Genomic DNA, 14,836 nt, shown 5'->3' on the forward strand with positions numbered 1-14,836 from the left:
AGAAATCTTAGAGATGAAAAACACAATAGAGGAGATAAAAATAAATCTGGAAGCCTTAAGTATCAGAGCTGACAATGTGGAGGAAAGAATTAGCAATATCGAGGACAGCAACGCAGAAATGCTCCTGATGGAGGAGGAAAGAGAACTAAGACTAAAAAGAAATGAAGAAACCCTCTGAGAAATATCCAACTCAATTAGGAAATCCAACATAAGGATTAGAGGTATTCCAGAGGGAGAAGAGAGGGAAAAAGGAGAAGAGAACTTGTTCAAAGAAATAATATCTGAGAACTTCCCAAACTTGGGGAAGGATCTGGAAATACCAGTAAATGAAATCAATAGATCTCCTAAATATATCAACATGAAAAGACCCTCTCCAAGGCATATAGTAGTTAAGATGGCAAAAGTCAATGACAAAGAAAAAATATTAAGGGCAGCCAGACAAAAAAAAAAAAAATAACATACAAAGGATTTCCTATCAGGCTGTCAGCTGATTTCTTGACAGAAACTTTACAGGCTAGGAGAGAGTAGAACAATATATTCAAATTTCTAAAGGACAAAAACTTTCAGCCAAGAATACTCTATCCAGCAAAAATATCCTTCAGATATGATGGAGAAATAATAACTATCCCAGAAACAACAAAAACTAAGGGAGTTCATTGTCACAAGACCCCCACTACAAGAAGTGCTCAAGAAGGCCCTCATCCCTGAGGATAAAAAGAGAAAGGGGATTCAAAGTTTTGAACAAGGAAGAAAATAGGTCATTAAAACCAGAAAAATTGCAGTCCTCTATCAAAATAGATTAGCAAACACTTAATTATAAAACCAAAGAACAAGGGAAGGTAAGCACCAAGCATAAATATAACCTCATCATGTTAAACATGAACTCACAACACAAGAAGGAATAAAATGTGACAACAATAACATAGAAGGGGAAGAGGTAAGGGGTCGAATTGACTTAATCGAAGGGAATAAGAGGCCATCAAAAAATGGACTATCACATCCACGAGATTTTTTTATACAAACCTCATGGTAACCACTAACCAAATAATCAGAACAGAATCACACACGATAAAGAAAGAGAAAACTAAGAGAACTCCCATACAGAACTACCAAACTGCATTGGTAGCCCGAAACACGTGAGACGAGAAACAAAAGAAATGCAAAAGAACCAGAAAAAGAGTGATAAAATAGCAACCCACAAGCCCCCATATATCAATAATTACCCTAAATGTAAATGGACTGAACTCTCCAATCAAAAGACACAGAGTGGTGGGATGGATTGAAAAACAAGACCCAACAATATGCTGCCTCCAGGAAACATATCTCATCTCTAAAGACAAACACAGGCTCAGAGTGAAAGGATGGAAGACAATGCTCCAAGCTAATGGCAAACAAAAGAAAGAAGGTGTTGCCATAATTATATCAGACAAAGTTTTCTTCAAGATAAAACAGGCAATGAGAGACAAAGAGGGGCATTATATAATGATAAAAGGGACACTCCACCAAGAAGACAAATCACTTTTATTTTATTTTATTTTATTTATTAATTTTTTTATAGATCACCTGGTTTTATTAGACAAAGATACAAAGACATTATCTTTAGTGGTAAAAGAAGAATAAGAATGTAGATGAAATTCTTGAACTCAGTTGCCACTGGACTAGGACAGGAAGACTATCCAGTTTTCAAGCTAATCTCCCCTGGAGGTTGATTTAATTATCTCACAGTACTTAGGGAATAACATATAATTTCTATCTTCCAGTGCATTTTCTGGCAATGTTAAAACATTTTTTCCAAGTCTTAGTTCACTCTTTTATGACATATCACTTTAAGTACATATGCACCCAATACAGGAGCACCAAAGTACATAAAGCAACTATTAACAAACCTAAAAGGAGATATTAACAACCACACAATAATAGTAGGGGATCTTAACACCCCACTCTCATCAATGGACAGATCATCCAGTCAGAAAATAAATAAGAAAACAATGGACCTAGATGAAAAACTAGATGAGATGGACTTAATAGACATATACAGAGCACTCTATCCAAACAGAGCAGATTACACGTTCTTCTCAAGCGTGCATGGAACATTCTCAAGAATAGACCATATGTTGGGAAACAAGGCATGCTTATATAAATTTAAGAAGATTGAAATCATAACAAGCATCTTTTCAGACCATAATGCCATGAAGTTAGAAATCAACTACAAGGAAAAAACCGGGAAAGTGACAAAGCTGTGGAGACTCAACAACATGCTACTAAACCACCAATGGATCATTGATGAAATTAAAGGAGAAATCAAAGCATATCTGGAGACAAATGAAAATGAAAATACACCGTACCAACTCATATGGGATGCAGCAAAAGTGGTCCTGAGAGGGAAACTCATAGCAATACAGGCCCACATTCACAAAAAAGAAAAAGCCCAAATAAGAAACCTCAAACTATGCCTAAGAGAATTATAAAAAGAGGAACAAACAAAGCCTAAAGTCAGCAGAAGGAGGGAAATAATAAAAATCAGAGCAGAAATAAATGAAATTGAAATTAAAAAAGAAAACAGTAGAAAGGATCAATGAAACAAAGAGCTGGTTCTTTGAGAAGATAAACAAAATTGACAAACCCTTAGCCAGACTCACCAAGAAAAAAAGACAGAAGGCTCAAATAAATAAAATTAGAAATGAAAAAGGAGAAATTACAACAGATACCCCAGAAATACAAAAGATTACAAGAGAATACCATGAAAAACTATATACTGGGCCGGCCCCATGGCTTAGCGGTTAAGTGTGCATGCTCCGCTGCTGGCGGCCCGGGTTCGGATCCCGAGCGCGCACCGATGCACCGCTTCTCCAGCCATGCTGAGGCCGCGTCCCATATACAGCAACTAGAAGGATGTGCAGCTATGACATGCAACTATCTACTGGGGCTTTGGGGGGAAAATAAATAAATAAATAAAATTATTAAAAAAAAGAAAACCTATATACCAACAAATTGGACAATCTAGAAGAAATGGATAAATTCCTAGACTCATACAACCTCCCAAAACTGAATCAAGAAGAAACAGAGAACCTGAATAGACCAATTACAAGTACAGAGATTGAAACAGTAATCAAAAACCTCCCAAAAAATAAAAGTCCAGGACCAGATGGCTTCTCTGGAGAATTTTACCAAACATTCAAAGAAGACCTAATACCTATCCTTCTCAAACTATTCCAAAAAATAGAGGAAGATGAAACAATACCCAACACATTCTACGAGGCCAACATCACCCTGATACCAAAGCCAAGCAAAGACAATACTAAGAAGGAAAACTACAGATCAATATCCCTGATGAACACAGATGCAAAAATCCTCCACAAAATATTGGCAAACCGAATACAGCAATACATTAAAAAGATCATACACCATGATCAAGTAGGATTTATATCAGGGACACAGGGATGGTTCAACATCTGCAAATCAATCAATGTGATACGCCACATTAACAAAACGAGGAATAAAAACCATATGATCATCTCAATAGATGGAGAGAAGGCTTTTGACAAGATCCAACATCCATTTATGATAAAAACTCTCAACAAAATGGGTATAGAAGGAAAGTACCTTAACATAATAAAGCCCATATATGACAAACCCACAGCCAAAATCATACTCAATGGGGAAAAACTGAAAGCCATCCCTCTGAAAACAGGGACAAGACAAGGGTGCCCACTCTCGCTGCTCTTATTCAACACAGTACTGGAGGTTCTGGCCAGAGCAATTAGGCAAGAAAAAGGAATAAAACGAATCCAAATAGGCAATGAAGAAGTGACACTCTCGCTGTTTGCGAGATAAGATGACATGATCTTATATATAGAAAACCCTAAAGAATCCATTGGAAAACTATTAGAAATAACCAACAACTACAGCCAAGTGGCAGGGTACAAAATCAACTTACAGAAATCAGTTGCATTTCTATACACCAACAATGAACTAAGAGAAAGAGAACTCAAGAAGACAATCCCATTTACAATTGCAACAAAAAGAATAAAATATCTAGGAGTAAATTTAACCAAGGAAGTGAAAGACCTATACAATGAAAACTATAAGACATTATTGAGCGAAATCAATGATGACATAAACAAATGGAAAAGTATTCCATGTACTTGGATTGGAAGAATAAACATAGTTAAAATGTCCATACTACCTAAAGCAATCTACAGATTCAATGCAATCCCAATCAGAATCCCAAGGACATTCTTTAGAGAAATAGAACAAAGAATACTAACATTCATATGGGGCAACAAAAGACTTCGTATAGCTAAAGCAATCCTGAAAAAGAAGAACAAGGCTGGAGGCATCACAATCCCTGACTTCAAAACATACTACAAAGTGATAGTAGTTAAAACAGCATGGTACTGGTACAAAAACAGACACACAGATCAAAGGAACAGAATTGAAAGTCCAGAAATAAAACCTCATATCTATGGGCAGCTAATCTTTGACACAGGAGCTAAGGACATACAATGGAGAAAGGAAAGTCTCTTCAATAAATGGTGCTGGGAAAACTGGACAGCCACTTGCAAAAGAATGAAAGTAGACCATCTTCTTTCACCATACACAAAAATTAACTCAAAATGGATCAAAGAGCTTAAGGTGAGACCTGAAACTATAAAACTCCTGGAGGAAAATATAGGGAGTACACTACTCGCCATCAGCCATAAAGAGATCTTCTTGAATTCCATGTCTACTCAGACAAGGGAAACAAAAGAAAAAATAAACAAGTGGGACTGCATCAGATTAAAGAGCTTCTACAAGGCAAATGAAACCAGGATCAAAACGAATAGGGAACCCACCAGCTGGGAAAAAATATTTGCAAACCGTATATCTGACAAGGCATTAATCTCCATGATATATGAAGAACTCACACAACTGAATAACAACAACAAAAACAAACAACCCAGTCAAACAATGGGCAGAGGAAATGAACAGACACTTCTCCAAAGAAGATATACAGATGGCCAATAGGCACATGAAAAGACGCTCAACATCATTAGTCATCAGGGAAATGCAAATCAAAACCACACTAAGATATCACCTTATACCTGTTAGAATGGCTATAATCACCAAGACAAAAAGCAACAAATGCTGGAGAGGCTGTGGAGAAACAGGAACCCTAATCCACTGCCGGTGGGAATGCAAACTGGTGCAGCCTCTGTGGAAAACAGTATGGAGATTCCTCAAAAAATTAAAAATAGAAATACCTTATGATCCAGCTATCCCACTACTGGGTATCTACCCAATGAACCTGAAATCAACAATACAAAGAGGCTTATGCACCCCTATGTTCATCGCAGCATTATTCACTATAGCCAAGACATGGAAGCAACCCAAGTGTCCCTTGACTGATGAATGGATAAAGAAGACGTGGTATATATATACCATGGAATACTACTCAGCCATAAAGAAAGACAAAATTGTCCCATTTGCAACAACATGGATGGACCTGGAGGGTATTATGTTAAGTGAAATAAGCCAGAAAGAGAAAGACAAACAGGGCATGATTTCACTCATATGTGGAAGATAAACCAACACATGCACAGATAGAACTGTTTGGTGGTTACCAGGAGCTAGGGGGTTGGGGGGTGGACACAAGGGGTGGAGGGATGCACTTATATGGTGACTGATAAACAATAATGTACAACAAAAATTTCACAATAAAAAAAAAATAAAAAAAAGAAAATAATAAGAATTTGAGTGGGAATTAATGAACTAGAGAATAGAAAAAAAATAGAGAAAATCTAACCTAACCAATAGTTAGTTCATTGAAAAGATCAACCAAATTAACAAATATTTAGCTAGGACCTCAAAAAGAGATAAGACTTAAATTACTAAAATCATGAATGAAAGAGGAGACATTACTCCCAATATTCCAGAAATGGAAAGGATTATAAGGGAATACTATGAACAACTGTATGCCAACAGACATACACATTTTTTTTATCTCTCTACATTCAACAGAAAGTAGATAGATAAAATGGAAAAGTTCCTAGAAATATAAAAACTACTAAAATTGACTGAAGAATAAATAGACAATCAGAAAAGAACTATAACAAGAAATTGAATTAGCAATTTTTTTTTCTTTTGGTGAGGAAGATTATCCCTGAGCTAACATCTGTGCCAACCTTCCTCTGTTTTGTATGTGAGACACCGCCACAGCATGGCTTGATGAGCAGTGTGTAGGTCCACACCTGGGAGCCAAACCCACGAACTCCAGGCCCCCAAAGTAGAGCACTTGAACATAACCACTATGCCACTGGGCCGGCCCCTGAACCAGCAATTGTAAAACTACCCACAAAGAAAAGCCCAGGCCCCAAAGTCTTCACTGGTGAGTTTCCATCAAACATATAAAGAAGAATTAGTACTAATTCTTCTCAAACTCTTCCGAAAAATAGAAGAGGAGGGAACACCTCCCAATTCATTCTATGAGGCCAGCATTACTCTGATACTAAAACCAAAAACATCATAAAAAAAGAAAACTACAGACCAGTATCACTTATGAATATAGATGCAAAAATCCTCCGCACTATACTAGCAATCAAGCAGCATACAAAAAGGATTACATACCATGATGACGTGGGATTTATCCCAGAAATGCAAGGTTGGTTTAACATCCCCAAATCAACTGATTGTTGATTTTTTAATGTAAAACACCACATCAATAGAATAAAGAACAAAACCCACATGATAATCTCAATAGATGCAGAAAAAGCATTTGACAAAATTCAAAACTCTATCATGATAAAAAAAAAAATCACACTCAACAAACTAGAAATAGAAGAGAACTTCAACCTGATAAACAGCACCTAGGAAAAATCCACAGTTAACATGATACTTAAGTGATGGAAGACTGAATGCTTTCCTCCTAAGATCAGGGAGAAAACAAGGATGCCCACTCTTGCCGCTTCTATTCAACATTATACTAGAGAGTCTAACCAGGACAATTAGTGAGAAAAATAAACAAAAGCCATCAATATTGGAAAGGAAGACATGCAGGTGTCTATTTGCAGATGATATGATCTTGTATATAGAAAATCCTAAGGAATTCACTAAAAAACCATTAGAACTAAGAAACAAGTTCAGTAAGGTTGCAGGATACAGGCTCAATATACAAAAATAAATTGCATTTCTATGCAGCAGCAACGACTAAACTGAAATGAAATTAAGAAATCAATTCCATTTACAATAGCATTAAAGAAAATACTTAGGAAAAAACAAAAGAAGTGCAAAACTTCTACTTTGAAAATTATAAAACACGTTGAAAGAAATTAAAGAAAACCTAAATAAATGGAAAGATGTCTGATGTTTATGAATCAGAAGACTTAATATTGTTAAGATGGCAAAACACCCCAAATTGATCTACAGATTTAACAATTAATATGCCTCATCTGACCCCTTCTACCGTGGCACCTAGTTCAAAGTTTTATGGCTCCAACTCTGCTCTAGCTCAACTGATGAATTTCTGGTTTTCCGAAGTTGCTGTCTCAAGTATCTTTGGTCTTTGCACAAGCTACCTATTCCCTTTGCCTTAGATGCTCTTCTCAACTTCTTCATGTGACTAACTCCTACTGGTTGTACTCAGGTCTCAGCTTAAAAACCATATTTTCTGGGATACCTTCCTTGATCTGCTTTGAAGAGGATAAATGCCTCTTCCTGTGTGCGCCTTTGAAACCCTATTCTTACTGACTTTCAACACTTCCCATAAAATTCTGTCATTTTTTAAAATATTCTACTTGTCTGGATTCCCCTACAGAAACGTAGCCATGCCTGGTAAGCAGGGCTGAGTCATATTTGTTTTATTTACTTAACAAATTGAAATGAAGAACTCACATGCTGATTTGGCCAAATGATACTTTAGCTCCCACCACCAAATACAGTAGTGGTTCTCAGTCTTGGCCGTACATTAGAATCATCTGGGGAACTTTTAAAAATCCTGAGCCCTAGGCCATACCTTGGACTGATTAAATCAAGATCCCTAGGTTTGGTGCGGTGGGCAAGTATCAGTATTTTTAAGCTCCTCAGATGATTAAATGTGCAGCCAAGGCTAAGAACCACTGAACTCGTAGTTCTCGTCTAAGGGACCACCTCCTAAGATTCTTTCAATTTACCCTTTCAGGGTACCAGCTGGAACCCAAATGTCACCCTAAGTGAAGGCCACTGTGTCAAAAGGCCACCTAATTACTAAGGGGGGGGGTCCTCAGAAATCATTATAAGAGAGAGTAAAGAGGAGTTCAAGCTCCTGCATCATGCTACACGGAGCTGGCAAGATAATTCTCATAATAGCACACCGTCTGCCATTCTGACTTTCCTTGGGCTCAGCTTCATTGGAAGTCAATGGAATTTAGAGCTTAAAATATTTCAAAGCTGGACATAAGCAAATCGTATTTGGAGACTGTTTTGGTCTTAAATATTTTCTGGTCACATGGGAGGTGAATGATAAATAACAGTTTGGATTCAGGTAGTATAGTTCAGAGACAAAGGAGTTCAGGGTTTGCCTGAGTGGCTCTGGTTTGGAACTGAGCACCTAAGGCCTATCCTAGCCCTCTTTAGAGTAGATTCAAACTCACAGATTCCTCAAGTCACCGCGTCTCCACAAACCTTGGCACTGGAAACAGCCCAAGGTTAACCTGAGTAGGGTTGTTACGAATCACTGGACATTGCAGGTCCTTCCCATCCTGGACCCAAACCCATATATGGATTCACACAGAACAACACCAAATCTCTAATTCTACTTCATTGTCACAATGTCTTCCTTTTCTATATTTATTGCAATCTCTTTGAGGGCAGAAACTGCGTCTATCTCATTCACCATTACATTCCCACAGACCTGGCACATAATAAGAGGACATATAGATAAATAGATAAATAAAGAGGAGAGCAAGGAGATGAACAACAACAACCACAAAAACAAAAAACAAAAAACAAACCCAGAACATTGAGGAAAGATTATTAAGGGCTTTCCAAGCCAAGCCCAAGGAATTTGGTACTTTACAGACAATGGCAGGTCATCCTATATTCTTTCATAGAGTCAGGTTGTTTTCACATATCAATATTTTAGGTATCTAATGCAGAATTTCCATTTAGACATAGTATCCGATTTTTTTTTTTTTTTTGGTGAGGAAGATTGGCCCTGAGCTAACATCTGTTGCCAATCTTCCTCTTTTTGCTTGAGGAAGTTTGTCCCTGAGCTAACATCTGTTCCAGCTTTCCTCCATTTTGTATGTGGGATGCTGCCACAGCACGGCTTGATGAGCAGTGTGTAGGTCTGTGCTCGGGATCTGAACCCACGAACCCTGGGCTGCCAAGGCAGAGCTCAAGAACTTAGCCACTACACCACCAGGCCAGCCCCAGTACATGACTTTTTATGTTTCAAATTACACTTTACTCCGTGACATTCAAAAAATAAGCATTTATTTAAAAACATATCTGTAATTCAGTTATTTTTTAAAGTCATACTGCAAGTCATGGAAAGAAATGGCAATAACGGAAGCTGTCATCCCTGCCTGACAAGCTAGTCTGATTCTCCTCTAAAGCAAATTTGCAAAATGATTAAAGTGGGTTGCAAAACATGAGGCAAGTTAAAACAAACAGAAATAGTTTTGCTATCAGTTGGAAAAAAACAACTGAGGGATAGCTAGGTCACTCTGCCATGGCTAATATTTGTATTGTAAATGTAACTCAGAAGAGTAACAACTTCTTCATATTAATCGGATAAATACAAATTTATGTGGAATAAAAGAGTTGCTCTCACTCCCTTCCTATTCTCACTCCTGCTTTGGGGAGGGAGATTCTTTTAGCATATTAAGAGAGGCAGTTAATATTCAAATTAGCTAGAGAAAGTTTTCCCCTCTATGTCTCTAATGCTTGAGGTCTATCCAAGGCCTTCACCACGCTAGACACTAGCAGAGGCTACTATGCCTGGATGAAAGAGGAAAACTGGGCAAGAAGGGCCTGGAGAGTACCCACCAAGGTTAACTGGATACAGACTGAGAGGCTACCCAAGGGAAAAATAGGTGTTTTGCACCATCCTCTGGATTTTGCATATATTTTTGACTGCTCCCAAAATAAGATTGATATTGACCTATACTAGCACACGGTGATTTGATGATGGATCCCACCTGAGTATCATTACAGACTTTGAGGGGCACAGCAGTGAGGTGACACAACAAATCCAATTCTCTGGTGGAAAAGAGAAAATGAAAGGAGTGTCAAATCAAACAACAGTAGAACTGACGTTCAGCGATGTACACATTCCAAACTAATAAACATCATCTGAAACTCCAAGGCCTTTCTTCTGTGTTGCACAAATAGTTGGGGAGAGGGGAGCCCCATTCGCGTCAATGTGAATGTGAATGGTGCCCCCTGTTGGAAGTCACCTGAATTTCCTATTGAGGTGAATCCATCTCTGCCTTTAGGAAAAATTACCAACGCCTAACGTGGCTTATAATTAGGCCCCTCTTCCAGCTTCTTCTCTCCAGATTTTTGCCCCAGCCATACCGATCTACTTAACATGCAGCTGATTGCCACGCTTTTTTGCCCGCCTCCCCAGGGTTTGCACAAATTGTTCCCGTTGCCAAAAAAATTCTTCCCCTACTCTCCTACTCCTTGACTAAATTCTTTTCCTCTTTCAGGCCTAGAAGGAAACGTCACTTCTACCGGAAAACCTTTGCCTAATAATAAAATAACTAAAAACATGTTGAGGACTTACTATGGGGCAGGCACTGTTCTAGGTTCTTTCACATGCACTAACTTCTATAACTATCAAGAAAACTTTAGGAAGTAGGTATGATTATCCCATTTCACAGATGAGGACACTGAGGCGCGGAGAGAGGGAATTTCTAAAATAGTGTTACAAAGGATGGACCGTGAGCTTTATGATGGAGAAAGGAAGGAACTGGTTGTGAGAAAATTGTTAAGACAAGTGAATGCAGGTCACAACGAAGTTAAAAACTGTGCTGGGATGGGATCTTTTGAGCAACCAGGCTGTTAAGGTTAGAGGAGAGGTAGTGACAATACTGGAAATTTCTGGAGATGGTGCAGCCTCTGATGGTGACACGGTCCAGGGTACAAGCTCGGAAATGGGCGGCTGGAGTGGAGGGAGGTGTCCTTGGTGACAAGGTTTATAAAAAGATTCACTGCCTTTCCCCGGCATCCAGCACAGCATCTGCTAAACTCTCCCTCAGTATCTGGGGAATATATGTGCAGAACTGCAGCCCTTTCAGGCCAGCCCCAACTGGAGTCTCCTCAGACGCTGCTGGCTTTAGCTTCCCCGTCACCAGCCAGGGGAACACTCTCTGCCCGATGCCCAGGCTGCGTTCGCGCAGCGGTTCATCCACGTCTGGCCTGGCCCAGCCCCCAGGGAGCGTGTCTGAGCCTTGGCGCGAGGCGTCTGCTGCTGCGCCTCAGTGCAAGGAGATGGGCTCGGCGGCGGCGGCCGCAGGAAGCCTCGCCTCCCGCAGGCTCCGCGCCACTCCCCTCAAGGAGGCGCGCGCCTTTGCGCGCCAGCGGCCCAGGCGGCGGGAAGGCTGGCCCCGCCCCCACAACGGTTCCAGGAGGGGCGTGGCCGCCGCAGGCCCCGCCCACGCCGCGCGCGCTGCCCCACGGCAACCGGCACAACACAACAAGATGGCCGTCGCGCCGCTGGGCGCCTAAAGGGAAGGACCGGCGCGTCTCCGCCCCGCCTCGTCCCGCGGGCCCGCTCGGCTCAGCTCGGCTCCCCGGCGGTGAGTGCCAAGCCTGGTCGAGGCCGGTCTCTGACACCCGGACGGCGCGGTGGGGGCCGCCGGCGAAGGCGGGAAGGCCTGGACCGGGCGTGGGGTGGGCCGGCTCGGGGTGGATTCGGGGCGGGGGCGTGTGCCTGGGAATTGGGATTGGACGGGAGGGAGGGGAGGGCCCGGAACGGGCGTGGGGAGGAGGATGAAGGAGGGAGGTTTAGATGGGAGGTCAGGAGGTCAGGGGCGGGGATGCGGGGGCGGCTGGGGACGGAGGACCAGAGTGTGGGGGAGTTGTGGACGTTGGGACGCGGTGGGAGAAGGATGGGGGTCCGGCCTCCCAGAGGACGAGGGAGGGGCTGCGGTCTACCAGGTGTCTGTGGGGAATGACGGGGATAAGGGATGGTTTGGGTCTCCTGACGGGTGTCGTGGGATCGGACGGAATATAGTACATGGGGAAAGATGAGAGTTAGGCGATTGGGAAGAAAAGTTAAAAGGAGCAGGAGAGCAAATACTTCGTTGTATAATGATTAAGGGACGGGGGAATTTTGAAGTCAAAACTTGGGTTCAAGTCTGGATTCTTCCACCTTGTGGTACTTCGCCAGCTCTGTGACTTTGGGCATGTTCCTTAACCTTTCTGAGCATCTGTTTTCTCATCTGTAAAAATAATTGCTAATTACTTTTGAGTGTACGCTGTGTATCAGATTTAGTTCTAAGTCCTCTGTGTGTATTAAGTGATTTAGAATTTAAAATAACTTGTATGAGGTTACCATCCCCATTTTAAAAGTGATGAAACTGAGGATCAGAGAGGTTAAGTAATTTGCCTAATGTCACACAGAAAGTAACACTAGCATTTGAATTCAGGCTGTTCAGTTCCAGAATCCAAGCTCTTAATTCTTTTCTTTTTCGGTGAGGAAGATTGGTCCTGAGGTAACATCTGTTGCCAATCCTCCTTTTTTTTTGCTTGAGGAAGACTGGCCCTAAACTAACATCCCTGCCAATCTATCTCTATGTTTTTACATGTGGGTCACCCCCACAGCATGGCTTGACAAGCAGTGTATGTCCGTCCCGGATTTGAACTTGCAAACCTGGACTGCTGAAGCAGAGCCCACCAAATTTAACCACTATGCCAGTGGGCTGGCCCCCCAAGCTCTTAATTCTTCTTTTTCTGTGTGAGGAAGATCAGCCCTGAGCTAACATCTGTTGCCAATCCTCCTCTCTTTGCTGAGGAAGACTGGCCCTAGGCTAACATCCATGCCCATCTTCCTCTACTTTGTATATGGGACGCCACCACAGCGTGCCTTGATGAGCGGTGCTTGGGTCTGCACCCGGCAATTGAACCTGTGAACCCCCAGGCTGCTGAAGCAGAGCGTGTGAACGTAACCACTATGCCACCAGCCCGGCCCCCAAGCTCTTAATTCTTAATGATACACGGCCACTTATGAATGAGGTTAATAATTTTGATCTCATACACGAGGATTTAAATTTGGTAATGTCTTTAGAGTGCTTAGCACAGTCCCTTCTTCATTCATTCAACAAATATTTGTTGTGCACCAAACAGTAGACAGAGTCCCTGCTGTCTTGTAGCTTAAACTCTAGAAGAAACAAGCAATAATCAAGTCATTTAACAATTATCATTTAATTCTAAGTGTAAGGTGTTATAAAGGAGACTACTTGATGCAGAGACCGTGTATAATAGGGAGATATAATCCTGTTGTGCCTCTTGAGTGTAGAAACCCGGCCTTCACAGCTCTGTGTTCTTAGAGCCTAGCACAGTTCTTGGTGCATAAAAGTTACTCAGTAATATTGACTGAATAAATAATGGAAAGGGATGGGAAGATTGGATTTTGGGGGTACCTGAGTAGAATGGAGAGCAATGTGAGAGGAGAATTCAGGATGTTAATAGGATAGAGAAGGACACAGAGGTCGGAGTGTTAGAAGGGAAAGGCAGGTAGGTAAGTAATTGTGTTGGTATGAAGAGGAATGGGTGGAGGTTTGAGTATTTTGCCCAAGGAGGGAAATAATTAGAAGTCAGAGTATTGGAATGGATTAGGATGTCAGAATATTTGCTGGGATGAGCAGTTAGGGAAATCGGGATGGATATAGAAGCGTTGAAGCAGGGTACTGGAAAGAACTGTAGAGAAGTGGAGGAGACTAATACAGTGTTAGGGACTTGGAACAGAATTTGTAGGAAAACTTGGCAATCAGAATGGGATGAAGGATAGGAGGCAAAGGTTGACAACCACAGAATGGGAGAGTTACCTCTGGAAAGAAGAGTGTCTGGATTAGTGACTTTGGAGCGAGGAATGGGAATCAGGATATTTGAAAGGACTAGAGAAAGATAAAGAGTATTTAAATGGGTCAGAGGATATGAGATGATAGTGGAATCGTAGGGAAAGTACCAAGATGTCATTAAAGGGCTAAGGAATGTAGTGGAAAGGGTTATGGAGGTCAAGAAATGGGGATGGATATTAGCATATTGGAATGGGCTGAGAAGAGAGATGGAAGCTTTGGGGATTATCGAGGTCTGCCTCAATTGGAAAAGATCAGAGAAGAAGATGGAAAGTTACGAATATTAAGAAAGGCTGGATAGAGGTGGAGGTGTGGTCTCTACTAAGCTGTAATGGATGGGATTGTTAGATTAGGCAAGTCTTTGAGTCTGGGGGTGACAGGATGGGTAGTGTTTTGTTGCCTGGTCATATGATTCTGATTATCACATCATTCCAGTGGCTTTCTCATGCTCTGCAGACCACCTTCTGGGCCTTCAAAATGTGTCTCCAGGGGCAGGCCCCATGGCCCAGTGGTTAAGTTTGGCACGCTCTGCTTCAGCAGCCCAGGTTCGGTTCCCGGGCGTGGTCATAGAACCACTTGTTAGCGGCCATGCTGTGGTGGCAACCCATATACAAAATAGAGGAAGATTGGCATGGATGTTAGCTCAGGGCGAATCTTCCTCAACCAAAAAAAAACAGGAAGATTGGCAGCAGATGTTAGCTCAGGGGGAATCATCCTCACCTGAAAAAAAAAAAAAAAAAAATGTGTTTCCAGCTCTAGACTTGTCTTGTTTGTTTTATTTTCTCTCTGTGCTG

The 14,836-nt window shown here is 41.3% G+C and overlaps 1 protein-coding gene across 2 annotated transcripts in view; it reads left to right on the forward strand.

Annotated features, from left to right (window-relative positions):
• The first annotated feature begins 11,673 nt into the window (after nt 1–11,673).
• The window catches only part of CNTRL (centriolin), an 84,570-nt gene continuing 81,407 nt past the window's right edge, over nt 11,674–14,836 (forward strand). For both annotated transcript variants that reach the window (XM_058523912.1, XM_058523913.1), the window contains exon 1: nt 11,674–11,762. The gene's annotated coding sequence lies outside the window, so the exon portion shown is untranslated. The remainder of the gene's footprint in view (nt 11,763–14,836) is intronic.

Source organism: Diceros bicornis, chromosome 28 (assembly GCF_020826845.1).
Source record: "Diceros bicornis minor isolate mBicDic1 chromosome 28, mDicBic1.mat.cur, whole genome shotgun sequence".
Taxonomy (NCBI): domain Eukaryota; kingdom Metazoa; phylum Chordata; class Mammalia; order Perissodactyla; family Rhinocerotidae; genus Diceros; species Diceros bicornis.